Source organism: Caloenas nicobarica, chromosome 6, assembly GCF_036013445.1.
Source record: "Caloenas nicobarica isolate bCalNic1 chromosome 6, bCalNic1.hap1, whole genome shotgun sequence".
NCBI lineage: Eukaryota > Metazoa > Chordata > Aves > Columbiformes > Columbidae > Caloenas > Caloenas nicobarica.
The window spans coordinates 42,411,949-42,437,715 of NC_088250.1; the positions used below are offsets into that span (position 1 = coordinate 42,411,949).

Below are 25,767 nucleotides of genomic sequence, written 5' to 3' on the forward strand. Positions count from 1 at the left end.
CATAGTCCATCATGAGGCTCATCACAACATTACCTTAATGAATGTATTCCTTGATAGCAACTCTTCGTGTCTTGAAATTCAGGTAGATGTTGGTACTCTACAGGAATTTTTAAACATGCAAACTTGTAGCTTGATTTTACAGTGAAAATGGACCACAGGAGAAACATTTTGTAGTATAAATACATAATATGTAAACATATACGATCACATAGCTAATGTCCAACTATTGCCATACAAACCCTCAATATGTTAAGTATTTGGAGCAAAACATTTGAGTACTAGTCAAAACTTGCAAGCACCTTTATGAAAATTTACTTCATAACATGCGTAAAGTACATATTTTACAATCTCAGCTTCACCTCCCATCCCTTCTTCTCACTGCCTGTGTCTTTACTTTTTCCTGTTACAGCAGTAACAGTATCAGACACTTGATAAATTTGATCTGTTCTATTTCTACATGCTCTCTGCCCACTATTCACTTTGTTCAGGCTGCTTTTCATATCCCAAAAGTAAAGAGAATTTAAGCCAAGAATATTTTTCTAAATCCATATGGAAAAAATGTCACTTCATCCCCAGAATACATTTCCCTCTGCGATTCCCCTGGCTAAACCACACCACAGCTTAGGAAGACTGCAGGATAAGGTTTAACTAGTTCAGGCGTTACCTCTGTGCTTGGCTTAGAAAGAGCAGGATCGGATATACGCGGATACATATCCAACATGTTTATTTTATGACTTACACATATTCACCTGACACTCTCATATCACATCTCTCACCTAAAGAAAAAAAAAAAAAAAGAAAAGCGCACCAAACTTGTTCAATTTTCCACCTGCTAACAAGATACATTTCAGTTGTTTCTTTCATCTGCAATTCAACTACTGCTACCCATCTCCTCACTACTAATAGCTAATTACTTTGAGGTTTTAGTGGTGTTAAAGTGGGTTGGCAAACTATAGAACGCAAGGGAGCACCTGCATGAAACATACTGGTCTCAAATACAGACCTTCATTGTTCACTATTTTGTGCCTCTGAAGAAGGGCACCACGTTGCATCCAAATTGAAGACAATTGTTCCCAATCTGGGGAAAACCAGGCCAACAGAAAAGCAAAGGAATGTATCTCTGAGAGGATGTACTACAACGCAGCAGAGCTAATGAGGCAACCAGGCTAAGGGATTCAAGCATGGCCAGGTCTGGGAGACAGCACAGCCCTAAGAGAGATGTCACTGAGGATGTGGAAGGGCACTGGAAAAAACAAGCACCAGTCGCTGTTAGACATCCAATAGCTCTTCAGTCTTACACGAGGGCAGCTGCCTCCCACCCCATTTTCCCTGCTATGAAGCACCGACTTGACTCAACAACTCCTTGAACTACTGCCTCTTTCTAATTCTACCTTCTTCCTGTAAAAACTCTAGGAGGAAAGACACAAAACTGAATAAAAGGAAAATAATTAAGAACTTTCTAGTTAAGATAGAATCAAAAAGTTGTTGAGATTGGAAGGATCTTAGAGAGGTCATCTGGTCCCATCTACTCAAAGTACAGTTAACTGCAAAGTCACATCAACTTGCACAGAGCCTTGTCCAGTAAACAAGTAGATTTTTGCAGGCTCTCTGGGCACCCATTTCGGTGTTTCATAGAAGCACAGACTGGGTTGGAAGGGACCTTGAAAGATCATCTAGTCCAACCCCCCACCATAGGCAGGGACATCTTATACTGGGTTAGGTTGTTCAAAGCCCCATCCAACCAGACTTTGACCACTTCCAATGATGGGGCATCCACAACTTCTCTGGGCAAACCTATTACAGCATCTCACCACCCTCATCATAAAAAATTTCTTATGTCCAATCTAAAACTACCTTCCTTCAGTTTAAAGCCATTTCTCCTTGTCCTGTCACTATAGGCCCTGGTAAAAAGCCTCTCTATCTTATGATTCTCCCTTTATATATTGAAAGGCTACAATAATGTCTCCCCGGAGCTTCTCTTCTCCAGCTGAACACCCCAACTCTCTCAGCCTGTCCCACAGCAGAGCTGTTCCAGCCTCGGATCATTTCTGGGGCTCCTCTGGCCCCTCTCCAGCAGGTCCATGTGTGTCTGTGCTGGGGACCCAGAGCTGGAGCAGCACTGCAGGGGGGTCTCAGCAGAGTGGGGCAGAGGGGACAATCCCCTCCCTGACCTGCTGCCCACAGGGCTGGGGCCGCAGCCCAGGGTACAACTGGGTTTCTGGGCTGCAAGCGAACGTTGCGAGCTCATAAAGTTTGACAACTTTCGTTCTCAGAATTTTTTCCCTTTTATCTAATCAAACTTTCCCTTCGCATAATTTGTCTTTTGCCTCTTCCATTTCATGGCACGCTCCCAAGCAGAATCTGAGTTTTCTTCTAACACCCTTCAGGCAGCTCAAGACAACCATCGGCTCCTCTGAGCTTCCCGAGGCCGATCCGTCCCAGTTCTCTCACACATCCGTATTGCATCCCCTGCTCCTGTTGCCTGTCCGTCTCACCAGAGCACGGCACTGCCCTTCCCGGGGACACAGCCCCCTGGACGTGGTCTCGGCAGGGCCGGTGGGGCAGCAGGAGCGCCCCGGCTAGGCCCGGCCTGCCCCTCACACACCCCGTGCCCTGGGCTGACTCACCTGCCGCTTTGTCTCTACCGAACCCCAGGGCCTCTTTGCTACTGCCCACACCTGTCCTGCTAGGCAAAAATCTCTGGGGGAAAAAAAAAAAAGAAACCACAACTTTTATTCTGACTCACCCACTGTTAAGATAAATTAGTAAATGGTTTATGGACTTCCAAGCAACAGAAGAGCAGAGCTACAACCACAAATGAAAAACAAGCCAGCGCCTGGTGCCCTTCACACGCGGTCGAAGGGAGATGCTGGTCAGCTGCCGCTCCCTGGCACAAGTCTGTTCCGTTTTCACATCAGTCTCCCAAAAACACACGTATAAACTCTTCCGGTTGTCAAGCTGAAAATTAAAAAACTCTAATTGTTTGGGTTTTTTTTTTTATTCAAGGATGCCAATTGCCTTCTCAGTTTTGACTCTTTTGATTCCAATATTTCAATTTTCCCTTTATTGCCACAGGATCTGCTACCTACCTCAAAATCCGAAAAGAAATTAAATAAAGCAAATTTATTTTTGCTTAAGGATTTTTAAGACTTTAAGAATATTACCAAATATCAAATGATTCATAGTAGCATTATGAATTCTAGTCGCAGCATAAAAACCACCGCATACGGTACATCTCCCTCCTTGAAATTGTAACTCTTACCCAGACCACAGTTTTTGGAGCCTTCCTGGGGTGAACTGGTGAAGTCCTACTAGAAGCAGCTTTCCAGTTGAAAAAGGAACACTCACATTAGCTACCAGCAGAAAAGTCCCTGAAGACTGAGATGCAAAAGAAAGTTGTATCAACTTACATATGGAAAATTATCTTTTCAATAATTGACTAGAAATGTCCTTTTAACGTAAACATCTAAATTACAGAGCTACTGTATATTACAACTCTGAAATTTAATTAGAAAAAAATATTTCTCATTTCCCATAAGCAGACAAAGCTTTGTATGTAAATGCTAAGAACACTTCTTCCTGTAAGAAAGCCAAAGCAAACAAAGTGAAAACTCTTATCTAATCATATGTACTTTGAAGGATTTCTGAACTTCTAAACTTCTGAAGTAACTGTAAACAACAATAACACTTTCTTTGTGCAAACAGATCACCATTATTGCAAAGATAAAACCAGCTGGTCTTAACACCACAGTGATACTACCTAAAACTCAATTTGCATCTAAGCTTCTCCAGTTGCCATCTGTACAGTAAAGCTTAATAAACCACTTATTCCTCCTAACAGATGCTAATCATGGATTGACAATACATAATCAAAAGCTGCTCCTTAACCCTTACAGCAAATAACTGTTCTTAAATCTGCTTTGCAGCAGCAGCATTAAAACAATTTGGAGTAACTCTTACAGAAGTTGCGTGAGTATTGGGGTTTTTTTTTGTTTTGCTTATTAAAACTGCCTCCCTATTATAAAATACAACGCATCAAATGTAGTCTAATAGTTTAAAGGAAAATTGTAATAAAACTATGTATTCCGCAGAGAAATACGTAGTTTATTAATTCTTTCCTTGAAACTTTCAGTGATTTTTAATTTTACTTGCATAATGGTTTTATGTAGCAGGTTATTTTTTTTCCTTGATAAATAAATCTAAACAAACACATACAAGCAAGCATATGCATGTATATACACAATGACCATCTCTGCAGACATATCAGCAACATACTACTTTTATTTCAATTTTTTAATGAGATGATTTTCTAAAAATAGCTGCAAAAATAAGTAGAAAGAGACGTAATTCTCTTCTGCCTTTTATTTACACTCCGTATAACTAGTGTAAGCACATAAAACTTAAAGTCATATTATTTTCAGTTTCTTAGTCAATTTTAACTGTTATTCTACTGAGGTAAAGATATAATTAAACCTGTAGGTGCTACACATGTATGAAGGAAGAAAACTCTCATGTTGTCTGGGGGATGGACTGTTCTGGAAGCTTTTGTATTTTTCCTGAGCTCGCCAAGTGTACATCCACCTACACTGTCAAAAACCCAAACTGTTACTTTTCAAATGCTATTACTGGAAGCAATGAACAGCATGTTTTCACAGTGTCTGGGTTCCCCCGCCACGGGCAGGGACACCTTCCCGCCCAGCCGGCCCTGAGCGCCGTGGGACGGGGACCGAGCTGCGGCCTGGGCCAGGGCCTCACCGCCCACACCGGGAGGAATTTCCTCCTTGTATCTAATTTAAATCAAGCCTCTTTCAGTTTAAAACCATTTCTCCTTGTCCTGACACTGCAAGCCCTGGTAAAAAGCCTGCCCCCGTCTTTCTTATCAGCCCCTTTTAAGCACAGAAAGGCTGCAGTCAGGTCTCCCCAGCGCTTCCCCTCTCCCGCTGAACCCCCCAGCTCTCCCGGCCTGTCCCACAGCAGAGCTGGTCCAGCCTCGGGTTTGGATTTCTCATTTCTGGGGCTCCTCCGGCCCCTCTCCAGCAGCTCCATACCCTTCTTCTACTCCAGGCCCCACAATTGTTTTGAGGCACTATAAAAACAAAGATCCCTTTTCCATAACCAAATGCACCTTCACATGAACTCTCTGTAACCTTTTGAGTATTTGCCTGATGAACAAAGGCAAAAATAGCTATGTACGTAGATGCTTAAGCTAACTTCTGACAAGAAGAATGGTAACAGTTGTAGGCAGGGAGCTAATGGTACACTCGAATTGCCATACAAGCATAGAACAATATTTGTTAACCTGAATTTGCCAAATTTCTCTTCTTTCTTTTCCCCCTTACTTCTCTGTACAGTGTGTTCCAATTTGTTATCAGTAGTTTCTCATTAGTTGCCGGTTTCCAGGCTTATCAAATTTCACTTACAGTTCAACAATCACATTTTTGTGCCATTTCTTTCATTCTGAGGCATAGCTGCTGACAAGTGATAAAGCACTTGTTAAAAAAAAAAAGCAAGATGCATGCCTAACTTGCATGTTTCTGCAAGTTTGCTGTGGTTTTAGTTTGCAAACAGGCTACTATTTACACACACTTAACTTTCATGTAAGGGAAGTGCTTGTCTTGGCAATTTGTTTCTGTATTTTAGAACCAGTAATTCAAATATACAAAATCTCTCCTTGGTTGACAGCAAACAAACTCAAACACTATTTCGTTGTTGACCTTCCCACTCCCGGTCGCCAGTTCAACGCAGGCCAGCGCACACCTCGTTACTGGGAAAAGACACCGGGTAGTTTTCAAAACCTGTCAGAAAGCAGGTAGAAAGCATGATTTACTAATCCTTTAACACGTTCCTCTTTGCTCAAGATTCTATTTTTCTCCTCTACCCTCCTCCCCAAAAATGGAACACACTTAGGTGTTGATCTCACCTACAAAGATTCTTCTGCCAACCACAGTATTCACCAACTCCAGTATTCCCATAATGCCAACATCTCTCATAAACCTAACTGGTCATCACAATTTTGGTGACATTCCGAGGTCTCTCTTTACCTTAACTCTCTAGAAAATTCTGTTCAGCCTTTTGCTCAGCTGATCTTCTACTTTTAAATCACTTGTTTAATTACAGCCATTAATAAATTGCTTGCTTACAACCATTTAGAACATTTTTAGAAAGTATTAGCTGCATAACTTTCAAGTACTGTGTTGACATTCTACATTATTTCTGTTTCCACAGGTAAAGTGGTACTGCTAGAATTCCCCACCACCACCTTTTGGATCAAATAAAAAGAGCCATCATTAGGGGTGAAATAATTTTGTAATTTTGGACCAGAAATCAGTATCCTCAAGAACCCCTCATCTAAAATGCATGACTGGAAGAAAAAAACCAAACAAACACCACACAACTTACGAAGTGCAAGAAATTATTGTTTGCCATTTTTCTTAATCTTTTCGAGCTCTCTCTTGAGCAACCTATTTGTTACAATGGAATGCATACTGAAATGCCATTTCTTTGCTTAGATGGAAGGGTTGTAATTGCTTCATAACAAAGAAAGTATCTTCTGTAGGCTAAAGAATTAACCGTACCAACAAAAATGTTACGGATGATTAAGGATATGTTTTTTCTTCTTCAGAGATTTGACATTTTTCATCCCTCACAAAAGGATTAGGTAACTTATAGTTGGCCATAAACACGCAACCAGAATAAACTGAGTCAGTAGAAACAATTGGCCTTAAAAATAAGCTTGTTAAGAGAAAGAGATCTACACCTGGCTATGATTTTCCTTGCATTTCTAGGGCCTACAGGAAAACTGATCAAAAAGCACGACTCTTTCTGTAAATTCCTCCCCTTCTTCTCCAATTGCATATTTGAAGCTGGAGAAGCTACGCGTGCCAACCTGACCCGTTACGGCACGTTCTCCATCTCCGGCGCGAGGCCCCGTGCCCAGCACTCACCTGCCCAGGCCCCGCGCTCGGCCGCGGCTGCCGCCACGTCCCGAGGGGGTCGCCCAGGGGAAAATCGCCCCTCAAAGCAGGATCCAGACTTGTTTGTGGGTAATAATTCCCAAAACATTGAGGAGGAAGAAGCCCTCATAACACTCCAGTGTTCAGGCATGTCAGAGAAAAATTCTCAACTCAAGCAATGGTTGTTTTCATATTTCTGTATACCTATATCGTCAATGGGATGTCATCCCCTCCCCAAGGAAAAGGACTGTTTTTTTAAAAAAAGAAGATTTGACAAGTCGGAAAGTTAGCAGGTTTAGCTTTTTAAAGCCAAAGGTACAGGTAACGTTTAAAACTAATTAGCTACTATACCCTCCCTAAACCCTACAAAACTAGAAACTTCTTCAGGAAGTTTCAACATCTTTCTCCAGACACACACTGGGAGGCTGGGAAGGCAGCAGTCTTTCCGATTCAGTACATCCCAGGAAAAAAATGTTCTCTCATTAATCAAAAAACCCTTGGAAAAGGGTTTTTTTTTTTTTTATGGAAAGATTTTTCATTAAAACCTTACAGAAGCTGGCAGTATACAACTGTGTTACATAAAGTTTCCCAATGTCCCGCGTCTGCAGTAAACTCTAAATCCTATATACAGTCACCCTATTTCTGTCTATTATTTGAAAGTACTTAATGACTTTCCTAGTTCTGTTTTTTTTTTCTTTTTAAATTGGTTTGGACTGCTGCTGCTCACTCCAAAACCGCAGGCAACCCCCACCTCCCGCCCTTACCTGCTCTCATATCGCTGCCTGTAAGCAACAGGTTCACTAGGAAAACTCTTCCTTTGAGCTTTAATTCACTTGATCCCTCCTATTTAATAGAGCTGCTCTCTCCATATGAACCTGTTCATTCTTTGAATTCAACGGATGTTGGTACATTCCCGCAAATCCTGTATTAAGTCACATCTAGTGGTTTTAGTATCATACATCCAGACAGCATGCAACCGTACACTTGAAAAAGTACTTCTAAAACCTAAGCCATTTAAATTCAATCTTACAAATTATTTTAATCAGCCTGCAAAGAAGATTGATTTAGCCTTTTTTTCACCCTGTTGTCAGTGCAAATTTTACCTTTACTGATTATAATTTACCTCTGGGATAATGGCACAAAGGACACTACTGAAACATAAGACTCCACTGAATCACACAATATCATGTCTGGGATCTAAACAAGGCTCTTGGTTAAGCTACATATCTCATTACTGGACATAAACTTACAAATTTAAGTATGTTATTTGCTATTTTCAGGGTATATTATCACAAGCATATGAAGAACTGATCGTTAACATGAGGAGCACCAAAATCATAAATTTGAAAAATCATGTCAAATTTATTTCAAATTTTCCTGTCTTACTTTAGGTACCTGACAGTAAGTACTACCATAAAGTTAAAAAGTATGCCTGAAAGTCGCATCTGTGAGCCGAGCAAAGGTGGTCAGGCTTTCTGTTTAAATCTCTGTTTTATTTTTCACTGTTAACTTTGTCTAAAGCAAAGTACCAGAGTAAGACACAAACACTTTTTTCTCTTTAGCTATCCTGAAAAAAATGCAAGCAAATTGATGTAAATGTAAAATTATTAATTTCCTAATGATCTAGTAAACTATCTATTAATTAAAAAAAAGATAATTCATGCTCACTCATCACGTAGCAAAATATCACACATTCTCTGACTAATCAAAATATTTTTCAAAGTTGCTAAAATTGATTTTGGAATAAAATTCTCAGCACAACCTTTCAATCAATTTTAAATATTCCCTGAACTGTATACCATCAGATATCAAAGCTACTAAAGGCATATTGAAAACATGCAACACACTAAAATTACATTCTATAATGTTTATATTTCAAGCCTACATACAAAGAAATCCAGAAAGCATGATACCACTGTTATTATGGACAGCAACTGTTACAGATCTACTCAACAGTTAAGCCTGAGGTCACAAAAGTAACTGCAGATGTGGACTAAGGATCTACAAGTCTTAGTTAAGCTTGTCCTTAATGTCTTGCAGAAAAATCAGGACCTGGATGCAGAATTTCACACTAAGCATACAGTACATAACATTTTCCTTCTCCCTGTACAGTTCATGCTTCTCAGAGCATGATCACAATGGTTATTGCTGCGGGCTGGTTACTTACTGGGTTGACCACGGTCAGTTCTGGGACATTGCTGGTTTGCAACCTGCAAACAGAAAACAACCGTCAGCTGAGCAAACAAACCGTCCTGTCCTGAGCCTCTTCACAAGGACGAACACACAAGCAGAGCAGGAAAAGTTCGCAAAAAATCATGCCTGCGAATGATATAGGACAATGTGTTCCCCTTGGATGTACGCAGTAAGTCAGAGGAATCTTTCTGTTAAAATGCGAAAAGAATTCCGGCCTCCCAGAAATCAATGGGAATTTTCAATTTCATTTATACGGAACCAGAGTTTCATTCCATTACTGAGTCTCTCTAGCATGAGGATTCCAAATTCTTCTCTTGTTACGAGGACTGAGAAGCATAATTATGTCATTACAAAATCCACACACATTTCACCGAAAATGTAAAACCAGTTTTTGAATACTTGTTCAGATTGCTTTCTTCCCAGATTTTTTTTTCCCTGGCTAGATCAAGTTTTTCTAAACACATAGTTCATACACATTGTATAGGAAAGAGAAAAGGCATAACAGATGAAACATATGGATTACAAACATTTCAGGAAAATATTACTTGCTATAATAGTAGAAAATTTATATTGTTGAGGGTTTCTAATTTTTTTTCACTGAAAACTAGTCAGTGAAATTTTACATATCACATGGTATTACGCAAATCATCCAGCACGAACATATCACATACTTTCATTAGGCTTAATAAAAAGTCTGTATTCAGTAGGTAAATTTTAGCAACCCATTCAAAATTACAGGTAATAAAAGTAGTATTAGTGTTGAATTAATCTAATGGAGTAGTCAAACACTCTTGCTCCCAAACAGTGTCAACTGCACATAGTCAAGATTTTAATGAAGGTTCAAATCCAGGAATTTTACAGATTGGGAAAGTAAATCTGGCTAGATGTGTACACACAAGTTTATCTACTCTCTTCTGATGAGCCAAAACTAACTTCAGTTGGACGATTTAGTATCACACACAATGGACTGACAGATGTCTTGTGTAACTAATACTCTCTAAGGGGGGAAAAAAAGTGCATCTTGATGCAACTGCTGTTACCCAAGCTAATAAATTCATTTTTAATAACAAAAATAGAGTTGGCTGTTATGCGAATCTAACTTCCCATTTCTTACTCAAGTAAACAAAAGCAAATACAATGCAACATATACAGAATGCATCACACACTGCCCTATTTCCTTCTCCCATATGCTGTACATATTTACGATAAACAAATTAAAGACCATTGTCCATTCTTCTTCAACAAAGCAGATTTAACACATGGTCTTGTATTACTGAGGTTGTTTATTCTCTTTCCAAAGACGAAAGGTTTCATTGTGCAGAGTTTAGTCCCTCACTGTAAAAAGCTACCTCGATACATTCACAGCACTCACCACAGTTAGTAAATAAATAAAGGCCTCTAAAACAGGCCCAGCAATTATTGTCCCTTTGGAAAGGAGAATAAGGGCCTCCCAGCAGCCCCAGCCCCTCCCAGCGCAGCTCCATCACCAGCACATCTCAACTAACCGCACGTCTACCCTGCACACGCAACTCTGTTCCTTCCTCCAGAGCCCATCCTCGTGTTTGCTGTACTCGAAATTAAATTTGCATTAGCTGACCATGTAATGGTTTGCCCTATGGGTATAAAATTGACATGGTAAAGGGTTTTTTGGAAGTAAGCTCAAGGAAGAATGCAAATTTCTAGATTTACTGAGGGTTTTAACAATAAACTGTAAAAGAAAAAAAGAAATCATTATCTACAAGAGACACAAATTTTATTTATATGTTAAAACTAGGGAAAAATGACTATGACAAGTGACTGTGAGGTTTCAAAAATCATATTATTTGCTGCAGATTTGTGTACACCAAGACTGAAGCTTTAAAATTTTGAAACTAAAAACAAAGGAATCATCTACTTCTATAAATACTACTGATAATATGTTCCTTACATATTTCAGTATTTTCTTCTCCCTGATTAAAAGCACACAGACTGGTTTTGGTTCCAGCGTCCGAAATACAGTAAACAGGTGCCTCAGACATACAAATACTACAGTTAGTGGAAAAGCAAGCTAAAGCTCAAGAGCAGAGATATGATGTGGTGTGAACTTAAGGAAGTTACACATCAACTCCACCCAATTAAAAAAATATTTAAGACGACCAAAGAATATTGTTTCAGATTAAATATTCTCTTCCATGACATAACTGCACACCTGCACAAACATGGAAAGCTCGGGATTTACCATTTAATTGTGCAATAACAGAAGTCCTTGGAACCAGTTTGTTCTTATCCTTCTTGGTACTCACACTTATTCCACCAACAAAGCCCAATAGAAAAGCATTTTATTGTGGTTTATTTTTTAAGTTTGTTTTTAGAACTGGTTATTAGAAGTGTAAAACAAAGTAGCCTTACATGCAAACAAAATCCTAATGCAACTTGAGAATAAAAGGCCAGAAAGAGCCAACATTCCACACTCAGTGGACACAGCTGGAATTTGAAAATTTAAAAGAACAGAAAGAACAGAAAACACAGAGTGCCTGGAAGAGGAGACTGTAAACTTTCTATCATGTTTATACCATGTTATTTCATGTTCATATCATGTTTCTATGTCCTGGAGTCCACCCGGCACAGGCCTGTGGCTGCAGAATCGCGGGTGCAACAACCGCTGCTCACGGCAAGAAAGGGACAGTTCACGTGGACAGCACAGATTACGTTATTTTTTATTTTTAAATGTTGTCATTAACTATGCAACATTAATGGAACCTCATCTTTTTTCCCCTACATTATTTCCTTATTGTGTACAAAGTAAAGAAAAAGGAAGTTCCTTGTGCTTAATATTATTAATAGCATATAAATGGAGCTAATTGAGGTTTGACTTAAGTGGGAAGACAGGGTAGGGTGAATTCCCACCTTTGTTACTCGTTATCACTTTGCATGGTGGGGTTTTTTTTAAGCAAGACTAGAATAACTGGTTTACATTCTGGCAATAGCATCTTCTTTATTAAATCAGAACTTCACATCTGAAAGCACTGCAGAATGCAGCAAAAACGGCACCATTTTCATCAAGCCGTGCGCCAGGATGTTTTCTTTCTTGACTGCAATTTACTTCTTTCTCCAATAAAAACATACTGCAAAAGATATGCCTGCCTTTTAAAAATAGACTTGGTGCCTGTTTTAATTATATTGCAAACAAAGGTTGAATGAACGTGAGTTTTCAAGTTCCATGTTTCCTAGTTTTCATTCGTAATTCCGGACGCGTCTGCTCTGGAACTTTGCTGGGACAGGAGAGCTCATGAAGTTAAGGTATCAAAAAAAAAAAAAAAAAAAGAAAAAGTGAGATGAGGGAAACGTTAACGTTTATAACCAGTATTTCTTGAAAACATGATAGAATATTTGATAAAATGGGGGTACTTCCCTAAAACTTACATAAATACTTGAAAAAACTGAAGCAAGTTTCCCTATGCAAGACGAGATGCCACTGCTGATACATTTAAAAGTCTTAGCAAAGAAGGCTTTAATACCTATTGAAGACTAACACATGACAACCTGCTTCTTGGGAAACCCTTCTACCAGAATAGCTGGAGGAAGAGAAGAGAAGTTATGGCCCTAAAATACACAGTTTTAAGAAAGTAAGCTGATTTTTAAAACACATCTTTTTTAGAAATATTTTTTAAAGGCTTCTATCTCCTTTGATAAAATAATGTGTGGAAAAGCAATAATTAAAAATATGAAGTTAGAACAACAGATCAACAAAAAGTCTCAGTTAATATCAGCTTTGTGCAAATATATAATTTCAGAAAGTTTTTAATCTGCCAAAGCAAAAATACGTATTCTGATTTTGAAGACTGATAATTCAACAGTAGATCGGTATCTCAGCAGCAGATTTCAGCAATGTGCACATTGGTGCTAGCAAAGGCTGGGCACCAGTCAGATTGAGGAATATTTAATTACTGGAAATCCAATGCTTTCCCTAAGAGTCTGGGTTCTGGGTTTAATTCCTTTTAAAAGGCTTATGTAGTCAGGTTCTGCCTGCTTGCAGTTCCTCCTCTGCCCCCTTCTATAAACCAGTGCACTCGTATTAAAAGACTTCATGGACCAAACCTCCTTCTCTCCTGTCCCACCTCACGCAACCCTTCTCATCACGGATCAAATGGCATTTATACATTTACTTCCTTCTCCCGTCTTTATGTTCCTCAGCTTTTCAGTCTAAAATTGTTCTTTATCAGCTTAACCCCATTTCTTTGAGTCCTACATTTTGGTGGTTTTTACACTGTTTTTCTTGGAGTTTGTGGCCCATAGGGCAGGAGTATGCAAGCTCTCAGTTTTTAATTTTCTTAAATGAAACTAGTCTAAGTTCTTCCAAATCCTTCTGTAAGCCTCCAAATTACCATCAGAATCTCAGAATACATTCTTCTAGATCTTCTTGTTTCTTCCACTAATTTGCAATTGCACATTCCTAACTCCATTAAGTATTTAGAAGGAGAAAACCAAACATAACTTCTATTCCTCAAAAATCGCAGAATCATTTAGCTTGGAAAAGCCCCTCAAGATCATCGAGTCCAACCATAACCCACCCCTGGCACTGCCCCATGTCCTGAGAACCTCATGTCCGTCTGTCCAACCCCTCCAGGGATGGTGACTCCAGCACTGCCCTGGGCAGCCTGTTCCAATGCCCCACAGCCCTTTGGGGAAGAAATTGTTCCCCAGATCCAGCCTCAACCTCCCCTGGCACAAGACTGTCTGATCATGACCAAGTAAACATCTTCTAGACACAGTTATTATTCTGTGAATTGTTACCCGTCTCCCTAAATCATCATTAATTTAAATTCGCTGGTCTGACCATTTTCAAATATTCTAAAAATATTAATTCTTATACTTCCAATTCTTATATTTCCAAATGCTGAAAATCTCTATATACGCTGTAAAGAAGAAAGATCCTCTTTTATGCTCACTTCTTTTTCAGTGCAACAGACCACAAAACTTTAACTACTGATCTGAGGCTTTATTTAGTTCAGTAGTATAAAAAAAAAATTCCTAAGTCTTTCTGCATTTTTCAGGCAAAAGCTGTCTGCGAAACACACCAGTTTTGTAGCATCATTACCCTCTCACTGAAATAAAAACCAAGCTAAAAAATGAAAAAGTTCAGAATGCTGAGGTACCTTTTTTTATTCACATTGCTGACCATTTCACACAGCTTGACAAGGTGAGACTCAACTACCAAGAAAAAAATTATCCCTTTGGAAGGAACAGGAGCTGCATGCATCATGCGGGCTCTGTCGGCACAGCAGCCACTGTCAGGCCACGAACCCTTCTGGACCAGGAGCTTCCACCGTTCTGATGGATGGAAGCAACAATGTCAGCAACGACAACGTCTACATCAGGATTGGGTATTTTGATCGAGATTCAAGACTTGAGAAAAAACAATCTTCTGGCAAAGCTCATCTAAAAGTGCTGAAAGGTTTTTGCATCATTTAATTAGTTTTCATCAGCTCCCACACTCTAGAGCCACGGCAGAGTTTCTCTGTGACTCAGCGCTCGCAGGACACACTCACGTTCGTGTGACCTCCCCGTGTGTCATTTCCGTATGTCCCATAAACAGGAGTGATGTCAAGGCTGCTCCCAGCAAGTGGGGACGTGTTGATTAACAACTCTACTGTGTCAGTGTAGATGGAAGAAAGGAACACTGTCCGTAAAAATACAACACTGATCCTCTTCCTGCCATCATCATTGGGGGAAGATCAAGGAAAATGTGAAAAAACCTGAGTTTCTCTTCTAGCAAAGGATGTGCCAGTTTACATTTTAACACCCATTTTGAGCTGAACAAGAGAAAACCTGAGTATTACTGCACTACGAGAGGCTGTATCTTCATCCTCTGTTTAAAGACCAACCACCACCTGGAACCCAAGAACAAAACCACTTCCAGAAAAAACAATCTTACAAATTGCTAAGATCATACTATTTACTATACCATTTACTATATAACAGTACATGTATTTTATAGACACATCAGAAAAAAACAATAATAGATTTAACAATAAAAGCATTACAGGAGTGGAGACAACTTTTAGCTACAAATATGTATTAAGGAACAACAATAATGTACTGTAATTCTAACCCACTCTTCCCCAAGGTAACATTATCTTCTTTAAGCACAACTGCGGAACACTGTCAGGCACTGGAATGTTCTGCTGATGGGACCAACAGTTTCCGTGTCTCCACACGCAATGTTCAAAGGCAGCCCTCAGTCAGCCGGGCACCGACACCACAGCTCCTGCGCCAACACCTGTCCCACAAAACACCGAGTGACACCGATTTCACCTATCGCATAGCCCCTGGACAGCAATATCACGTTCCCTCTGCTGTATTCCACAGGCATACTGTTCAGTTCTGTCCTGGAGACCCACGGAGTCTGCTGCTCTTACACAGAAGAAGCACATACTCAAGTCTGAGTTACTCAGGTTTGTACAGGGAGGAGCCTTTAACAAATACCTAGTAATATAAATAGCAGCAATACATAAGAAAAATATACCAGGATATGAAGTAGCTGTGATAATAAAATACTCCATTTGTGATTTAAATATTGCATCTTCATTCTCATTTAATACTGCCTAGTAAAATACCTTAAATTAAAAATCTTGTAGTAAACTCTATTCATTTACATCACTCCACTACAGTTAGAACCCTGCTCTTATTAATAACAGATCATACAATATGTTTCCTTGTTACGTGTATAGCGAAGGCAGCATTACTTTACAAAACCAACACAAGATGTAAAAATGGCCTTTGGCATTGTAGAGAGATTTTTAAGTATTTCTTTAGTTTCTGAAGTTTACTGCCTTACCAAAAAAAGACACTCAAGTTAGTAAGCTAACTTTAGCACAGCATAGAACAAAGGGAAACAGTGATGTTCCTAATTTTTAAAATCATGGTACCTTCACATATGGCTTTATGTCTTCGTACTTGCAGAAATGGAGAGTGACTATTAAAAGGTGGCATTACAACCATAAAAAAACCCAAAACTAGTGAACATATTTTATCGGATTAAAACAATGACTTTAAAGTAACATATTACACTTGGGGAACAATAAAAGGCTTCAAATTGGTCAAAGTGCAAATAATCATATCAAAGGCACTATAAACGCCTGCATCACAGAAAAACAACAGCACTAATGGACATCTTGGGTTGTTTATGCCTCAGCTGTCGAGATCCATGAGATGCCACACAACAGGCGTACCTCGCCGACTGACACATCACCTGTAAGTACAGGTGTATGACACGGAGCGTGAAAACACAACCGCACCACGCTGCTGGGGGAGGGCTGTTCCAGAGCTCCCTGCACACAGAGCCCGGCTGCGGAAAGTTCATTGCCCTGAAGCTGAAAGGCAGCGCAGACCCAGCACCACACACAATCCTGAACTGAGGAGTGACCCTCCCCAGGGGCACAATGCAGGCACAGGAAAACCCACGACAGCCACGAGGCTGCAGCCCACGAACACGGCTTGCATACCATATGCAGGAGCACTGACACATGCAACAACTGTACTCCCAGTAAGAGGAAAACATTTTCCTTCCCTCAAAGAGAAGATAAATACCGCTTCAATTTATGCCAATACTGTCATTTATACTATGGCTCTGTAATGCTTGGTTAAGGAAAAAAAGCAGGTACAAATGATTTACATCTAGTTGGACTTGGTAATTATTTTATTATAAGCTTAGTAGCAAGTTCTTCAGTTCTATCTTTGACAGATTACTGCACATATTTACATTGCTAAGTTCTCTCTTCTCCAAAACCTAAGGTGAAAGGGAGAAGAGTTAATTTTTCTTTTATTAATATGAAAATTAGCTCCTTTGTTTTTCCCTGAAAAAATGACTATTATTTCCTTTCAACTTTCTCAATGCCTAAACAAAATACACAACTTTCTTGTCTGTAGCTCCATTCTGTTAACATACAACATTTGTATTATTCTGAGGAAACACACCAAGAAGAACGGAAGTTTGTCCTATAACGCTCAGGTTTCACTGTACTCACACAGTTTACCACAAAGTTACTAAGACCTCCACCTCCCTTGCGTCAACCTTCCCTCATAACATGATATAATATCGGGATTATAAAAAAGCCATTTTCGTACTTTCCACATTTGTCCATTTCCTTAAGGCACACTTTCATGAAGTCCTTCTGTTTCAGGACATTGTGCATTGACTGTCAAAACAGTACAAACTAAGAAACAACAAAAAGTTAACTTTTTAAAGCTCACATTGGATAGACTGTATTTTAATCCTCGTGCTTCTTATTCCAAAGAAACTTAAAGACCTCAGAATTTTAGAATATATTACTTTGAGACCATAGCAATATTCTACCCTTCTGGTCAGAACTTATGACTCTGCATGTGCTCCTAGCATCACTCTGACACAAAATTAGTTTAAACAATTCACCAAAACATCCTAAAATACAGAACAAAAGACATACGGGATCACAGAGTGGTCGAGATTGAACAGGAGGTCACCTCATCGAATTCCCTTGCTCAAGCAGAGTCATCCAGAGCCAGTTGCCCAGGACTGTCCCCAGATGACTCCGGAGTATCTCCAGGGGTGAAGATGTCACAGCCTCTCTGGGCAGCCTGTCTCCGTGCCCAGTCACCCTCACGGTGAAAACGTGTCTCCTGATGTTCAGGGCGAACCTCGGGTGTCTGAGTCTGTGCCGCTGCCCTTGTCCCGTCCCTGTCCCCTCTGACCAGAGCCGGCCCCGTGCTCTGGGCAGCTCCCTCCAGGCGTTCATCTCATTGACCAGAGCCCGAGGCCTCCAGCCTGACGGGCCCAGCTCTCGACCAGAGCCCGAGGCCTCCAGCCTGACGGGCCCAGCTCTCGACCAGAGCCCGAGGCCTCCAGCCTGACCGGCCCAGCTCTCGACCAGAGCCCGAGGCCTCCAGCCTGACGGGCCCAGCTCTCGACCAGAGCCCGAGCCCTCCAGCCTGACCGGCCCAGCTCTCAGCCTGTCCCACAGGAGAGACGCTCCAGGCCCTTCAACATCTTAATGGCCAGTGACTGGACCCTCTTCAGTAGCTCCGTCTCTCTCTCACATTAAGGATCTCAGAACCAGACACACAACTCTGCACTTGTGACAAATTTCCCTCTGTCCTTCAGCATGTAGAGAACTGTATCTCAAACAGTGAAATGGCATAAAGAATTTTGGTAACAACTTATGAATCATGATCATTCTTATGGCATAAAGGATTCTGATAAATAGTTCAAAGAAACAGAAACTGCATGCAGATGTTGCTCCATACTACTGCAAAACATAGTTCCATATTAATGAACAAAACCCACCGACAGTATTGCAGCACCAAAACAGACTACAAGACTGCTGCATGTTGGAAGTGTAAAGCAAGCCGGCAATTTAATTCTTACTAGCTAACAGAAAATTGAGAATCAGATATGAGTGTCAGTCTCTGCTGCCATGAGCGCCAGTGTTCTGTGTTCGCTCCTCCTTCTCCTTTCCTATGAGCCAAGTCTCGCTGAAGTGATGACGTAAATCTTGGCCACATATGAAGAAGAAAAAAAAAGTGAATTATATACACACGAAAATAGAGTCCGAAAATAAGGAACTAGCGGTAGCCATAAATTGTTTTACTTCAAACCGTTCATATACATTAAATTTGTTATCCTAGCATCATTCTAATACAGCAGCAATGGCCTGGCCTGATGACGACGGTAAGCAAACAGCAGCACAGATTCCAGCACAGCTGAAGACCTTATTAAAGGCTACCTATTGAAAGCAACTCTAGCTCTGTGTTTCAGATGATTCTCCTCCTGCTTCCCTACTCCTCGTGGACAAAAATCAGCTTGTGAATACTTTCTTCTGGCCTCCGAGTTTTCAGGTTCAGGTTAAGAACACAGTTTTGACTCAGGTTTCTGCTAAGACAAATGCTGACAGATAACTTACGAACCCGTAGAACAAAGCTGTGTGCCCAGTGACTGAAACAGAAACCGCTGTAAAGGACAAGCACTCAGACCTGAGTGGAAGGGACCACTGCAGGGCACACAGGGCAAGAGGCCACCAGCTTGCTCAGGTCTGAAGATATCAAGTGTTTCTTGTTAGAATATCCTTGTCTTTTCATTTCTTAGAGGCTGGAGCTTGAGATAAAGAACGGAACTTCCACCACGGCTTAGCACTAATTTAACTCCACTACTAATGGAGTCCAAAGCACTTTGAACAAGAGTATCAATAGAAATGCTAAGCAAATTTTAAATATTGTCCTGAGTATCAATCAATATCAGAATATCTTGGACAAAAATCATTAAAGCAATTTAGTAATAATCCATTTTGGTGCAGCTTTATTAACAAATTATTTTTTATTTAGAAGGAAAGATGGTCAAGGTACAAATTTGGTCTAGAACTTAACACACTTGCTTTCGGTTTGTGATCTACAGAGCTCTGGTAACCTGAGCCCTGACGGCTTCTTGATGCCCTATAAAAAAATAACCAGGAGAGCAAGCAATGGGCAACTTTAAATAAGGCATTCTGAGACCACGCCCTTGAAAAGACAGCATTTCTGATTATTTCATTGGTTGCTATATGCAAAATATTCCATTAAAGAAGTGGGAACTTAAAGTCTTGTTTAAAAACCAAAGCTTCTCTTCGAGTCCTGTAAAAATGTAGTCTTACATTACTGCTGTTCAAAATTAGTTCTATTTATACTGGTTTAATGGCACCCAATTTCTGTTAGCTGAGTCAAAACTCACTGAAACCTGTTTTTCAGCAATGGTAAGATGATTTCTTTTCTAACATCAACAGAAGTTAATTATTGCCACATGCGTGAACCGGTGTGATTTATACTACAATAAAGCAGCCATTTGGGCAGGCTTTTTAAAATCTGACAAACAGGTCTGACTCTTGCTAGTTTGCTTTAAAGTATGGGAGTGAATCGGGTATGATCGATCTACTGCACCACTGGAATCTAGCCCACAATATTAAAAAAAGAAAAAAATAAGTAAAATAAAAATAAAATAATCCCTCCACTTGCATTAAATAATAGCTATGACTATACTTTTTTAAACCCTACAGTCTTCATTTACATTTGACCAAATAAAATGGCAAGTCCTGCTTTTATTGAAGAAATGGCAATCAGCTGTCTGTAAGTGAATCATGCATACAATCCATTTTCACAGGACACTGTTAAGGACACAGACTTTGGTTCTGAAAGATCCCCAACTAAAATGAAAACTCTGGAAAATTGTGTATTACGTGCATGAGTTTCATAAAGGCAAGATTTTGTTTCACACATCAATGCAAATGTTTGTTCTCTCATATAACACCACAATGAAAAGATAAAAGCAAATTAGCATGACTTGTGTTAGCATATTTGTGCCCTAAGTAAGAAATACGTGTGCACATGGGAATGATTCTGAGGTATTTCCACCAACATAAATAATTGGATTGCTTACTGCTTGTAGCTGCATATGTAAACATCATTCTATTCATGTTACTTAAAAGTGAGCAACATTTTCTAATTGAAATCATACCAAATTCATTCTGAACACATAATTTTCATCCAAAAAAGTAAAATTTATTATCCCATATCCATATTCTATTAAGCACAGAACACATGTAAGAAGGTAGGATGCAAAGGCTTTTTACTCCAGGTTTCTTTACATGCATGCTACCTTTGAGGTGGCAGAAAAAAAAAAAAAATCTCCTGTGAGCAGTGCTCCTATGATGGTTTTTACATTTTCCAGCCATCATAAACCAGATCCTGCCCAGGAAATACAAAGCCACGGGGCAGGGCCAGCGGTGGCAGCGCAGATGCACCGGCCGGACAGACGAGCTGCAGAGCTGCTGGGCAGGGACGACAGCGCCGGCCAGCCACCACCGCCCCGGCCGGCCACCACCGCCCCGCGGCAGCTCCAGCCCGCGCTGCTGCTCCAACAGTCACCGACTGCCACAGAACTGGAGAACTTTGTCTCTGCAGGTCTGGCCCACTCTCAGGTATGGCTGAAAACGAATGGCCAACAAAAGTTACTGCATGGAACGGACAAGCACACGGACAAACAGGTGAAAAGACACAGCGTGGTCATGGAATTTTACGTGTGTTGACAAGTACCTAAAAGGGAAAGAGCCACAAAGGAACCTCCTGTGTAATTAGGAGTAACCAGAAGCATTATAGAAGCAGATCAGCTTTATCGGAAATTCCCCGTTCCATTTCATAAACAGCATTCGAGTTCCATCTCCGTTTCTAAACGGAGTGTAAACACAAGTTAATCTGCAGGTCCAAGGCTAACAAGGCTCTAGATCCATGACAATAACTATTTTAGGATTCTCAAAAACCTATATTTTGTAGAACCAGTATTCAAAAGCATGTTTCATTTTTTAACTAATGCCTTCCGATGTGTAACACACAGCTTTTTAATTGGGATGGTACCTCACATCATAAAGAATCACAATGTGAATAGTGCATGTGCACCAAAGCCAAACTTTTAAGTACAAAACACTACCATATCCAAAACAGTATCATATTCACTGGATCAGCAGCCGCATATAATACTTCCCTTCTTTCTCTGACAACTGTGTCTAGAAAAGGTAGTTATGTATAAAACAAAACCAAAACTGCTCAGACTTGGAACCTGCCCAGAAAAAAACAGCCTGAATTTTTTTTACAGCCTACATTCTTCTGACTACTGGGATTCAGGGTAAGTGGAGTTAAACATTTTTCATAGTAAATAAAGTATTAGTTAATGAAACAGGAAGACTGTTGAAATATGGTAAATAATTTTTTATGAGAAAAAGTGTACATGATTGCGTTTTGAAGACAAAAAAAATACTAATGGTATTAAAAATAGGATTAATGTTGCTACTGAGGTCATGAAAAGAGCCCAGTCACCAACTAATTTCAGGCAAAGATTCTGCAAAACAATTTTACACGCTTAGCTCCTTTAAGTGTCAGTACATCAACGTCCGTTTATGAACACAGGCACACACTTAAATCTATTCAGAATTAAGATATATTGACTTAAATCTAACTGAATCTGAATTACGATATCTGCCCTACATATGATGGTAAACTCATGTAGTGGTGTCACCTGAGATTTATATGCTGCTCTAGTTTTCTTCTAGCAGGTGCAGGCCCCAACTCAAGGAATACAAATGACAACTAAACAAGCATCTCCATAGAATGATTTAGTTGGAAAAGTCCCATAAAATGACAGAGTTCAACCACTAACCTAACACTGCCAAGGCCACCACTACACCACATCCCAGGAACCTCATGTCCGTCTGTCCAGCCCCTCCAGGGATGGCGACTCCAGCACTGCCCTGGGCAGCCTGTTCCAATGCCCCACAGCCCTTTGGGGAAGAAATTGTTCCCCAGATCCAACCTCAACCTCCCCTGGCGCAACTTGAGGCCGTTTCCTCTGGTCCTGGCGCTTGTTCCTGGGGAGCAGAGCCCGACCCCCCTGGCTCCAAGCTCCTTTCAGGCAGGTCAGAGATCAGAAGGTCTCCCCTCAGCTCCTGTTCTCCAGCTGAACCCCCAGCTCCCTCAGCCGCTCCCATCACACTTGTGCTCCAGCCCCTCACCAGCTCCGTTCCCTTCTCTCAACTCGCTCCAGCACCTCAAGGCCTTTCCTGGTGTGAGGGGCCCAGAACTGCCCCCAGGATTTGGCCTCCCCGGTGCCCAGCACAGGCCGGTCACGGCCCTGGGCCTGCTGGCCACACCAGGGCTGGTCCCAGCCAGGATCCTGTGGCCTCTTGGCCACCTGGGCACACGCTGGCTCGTGTTCAGCCGCTGTCACCAACACCCCCAGGGCCTTTTCCAGCCGCTCTTCCCCAGCCTGCAGCGTTCATGGGGTTGTTGTGACCCAAGTGCAGGACCCGGCACTCGGCCTTGCTGAACCTCATACAACTGGCCTCAGCCCAACAACCCAGACGGTGCAGACCCCTCTGTATGGCCTTCCCACCCTCCAGCAGGTCAACACTCCCACCCAGCTTGGTGTCATCTGCAAACTCACTGAGGGTGCACTCGATCCCCTCATCCAGATCATTGATAGAGATTAAACAGAACTGGCCCCAGTATTGAGCCCTGGGGACACCACTCATGACGGGCCCCCAACTGGACTTGGCTCGGTTCACCACAGCTCTTTGGGCCTGTCCCTCCAGCCAGTTCTTTACCCATCGCAGATACACCGTCCAGGCCACGGGCTGCAGCTCCTCCAGGAGATGCTGTGGGCTACGGTGTCAAAGGGCTTACTGAAGTCCAGGTACACAACATCCACAGCCTTTCCCTCATCCACTAAACAGGTCGCCTTGTCATAGGAGATCAGGTTGGTCAGGCAGGGCCTGCCTTTTACTAACCCATGACGACTGGGCCTGATCGCCTGGTTGTCCTGCAGGCGCCACGTGAGGGCAGTCGGGATGACCTGCTCCATGAGCTGCCCCGGCACCGAGCTCAGACCAACAGGCCTGTAATTCCTCCTTCTGGCCCTTCTTGTACATGGGCGTCACATTTGCCAACCTCCAGTCAGCTGGGACACCCCCGGGTAGCCAGGACTGCTGGGAAGTGACTGGAAGGCGCTGGAGCTCTGTTCAGCCAGGCCGGCCTGCTTTCCCCACCCGCTCGTCTTCGAGCAGCCAGGGCCAGGCTGCTCCTGCGCCTCCACCATCTCCTAAAACCTTCGGTGCAGTAGAGCTTAATGTATTCCAGCTCTTTAGAACTAACTACCCGTCTATCACGTACAATCTTTCAAATTCCTGGCAATGCTATTTCTCTATTTCTTGAATGAAAGTTAAACGCAGTATATCCACATACAGAACAGCCAACCTAACAGTTAAGCCTGTTTATGACAACTAATACACTCAGGCTTCTGTGTTTAAGAAAAAATGTTGTTTGCTATTAGGAGCAATGTCATAGCAAGTATAACTCTGAGATATTGTTATTTTAAAAGCTGCATTTCAGCAATTTCCACCAAAAATGCGCTGTTACTATGTCTTTCACATTGACAGCACTCACAAGTTACCTGCTGCACACAAACAAACAAACAGACTGACATGTTTCCACTAGTTTCTGGTGTGTTTCAAGTTTCCCCTTTCACAGGTGATCCCGAGGAGAACAGGCTGAGAACTGCCTGTCGCAGGTGGCCTCTTTCGGCCTTTTCTTCCACACAAGTCACAACAGGCCCCCGAACCAGAACCCAGCTCTGCCTCAGCTGCTGTGAGCGCCACACGGCACCAGCACTTCCGACACCTTATTTATTACTCCACCAAACACATTAGCTCAAATTTAACCACAGCTTACTTGCAATGTTGTGTGAAGTCTTTAGGATTGGACATTTTTCATTTCCATTTAAATTAATGCCAACAATATACTTTGAGTTAACACCTGCCGTGGTTTCTCTTTTGGGTTTATTTAGATGTTAATTCACAAGAAATTGGTACTTTTCATGTAACAGTTTTGTTGCTTACTACATTGCTATCACATTTTTTTCCTCAATGAAAAGAACTTGCATTGACCAAGTAACTAATCTATTTATGCACTTTATAAGTTTCTAGTTTAGTAGTTTCACACTATTTCCATTACTAAAAATTCCGTTCAATGTTGAACACCTTTTCAGAAAGTTCTTAAAAACATATTTAAGATAGACCCAACACAAAGTTTTATATAAAAAACTTTCTTGTACATAAAAAATAAAACCTCAATTTTTTAAGAACGTTCTAACATCATGTTGCAAAGACTTGCCCCAAATCCCCTTCCTTGTAGAAATGTCAAGCCAGCACCTCTGCTATTGTTTCAGATGGCTTGGGACTTTAACACTCGTAAGGCAGACTCAAAATTTCAAACTTAGAAAATAACTGGATTTTCTTGGTTTTTTTCCTCGTATGTGCTTTAGTTTGTATCTCTGATATGCAAAATGCTACATCTTAGCTATAATATGCATCATGCACACTAAAACTGTTGTATTTTGCAATTCTGTCATCCAACTATTAAAATGTTTGTATATGCTAATATACGAACACCTACACACCACCCAAAGCTTGCTTAAATTTTCTAAAACTAACAAAGGATCAGGTCCAGTCAAAGAGAAACATCACATAGAAATCCAACTACTCAAATGCATCAGTTTATAGTTTCAAGAGTTCTCTTAAACCAAGAAAAAAATTACAATATAACTATGTAGTCAGTGCTCTAGGAATTAGTAAAACGAGTACAGGATTAACAGTTGAGGCCTGTAAGGGTTTGTTCATGGCCCAAACTTTCAAAACCAAAGGAACTGTTTTAATGGCATGTCCGTGGTTTTTAGAATGCTTTATTTGGCTAAAATGTGTGTTATTTTGCTTGTCAGACACCTGTGCAGTTTGGTCTGAATGAAATTTACTTGCATCTACCAAACTTTTACGAAATCAGTGACCGAAAGGCATTTATGGGCACATGCACTATAGTCCAAATTGTTCGTTTTCAGGATTTAATGGAAACATACACAAATTAAGACAGCACATACTTACGTATCAAATCCCAAAATCATTTGTCAAATCCAAAAATGACACAGCTCTTCAACTCTGTCTTCTACTGACACATTAATCTGACTACTCATGGCTTGCTTCTCAAATCCATAGAAAAAAAATCCTGTTCTCATGTGCTTTTTTCCCAAGTCACAAAAAGG

General features: G+C 41.0%; 1 protein-coding gene across 8 annotated transcripts in view; it reads right to left on the reverse strand.

Annotated features, from left to right (window-relative positions):
• The window catches only part of BAZ2B (bromodomain adjacent to zinc finger domain 2B), a 113,605-nt gene that overhangs the window by 74,159 nt on the left and 13,679 nt on the right, over positions 1-25,767 (reverse strand). For 7 of the 8 annotated variants that reach the window (XM_065637352.1, XM_065637357.1, XM_065637353.1 and 4 more), the window contains exon 2: positions 9,121-9,163. The exons of the other annotated variant lie outside the window; for it this stretch is intronic. The gene's annotated coding sequence lies outside the window, so the exon portion shown is untranslated. The remainder of the gene's footprint in view (positions 1-9,120; positions 9,164-25,767) is intronic. 8 annotated transcript variants of the gene reach the window in all.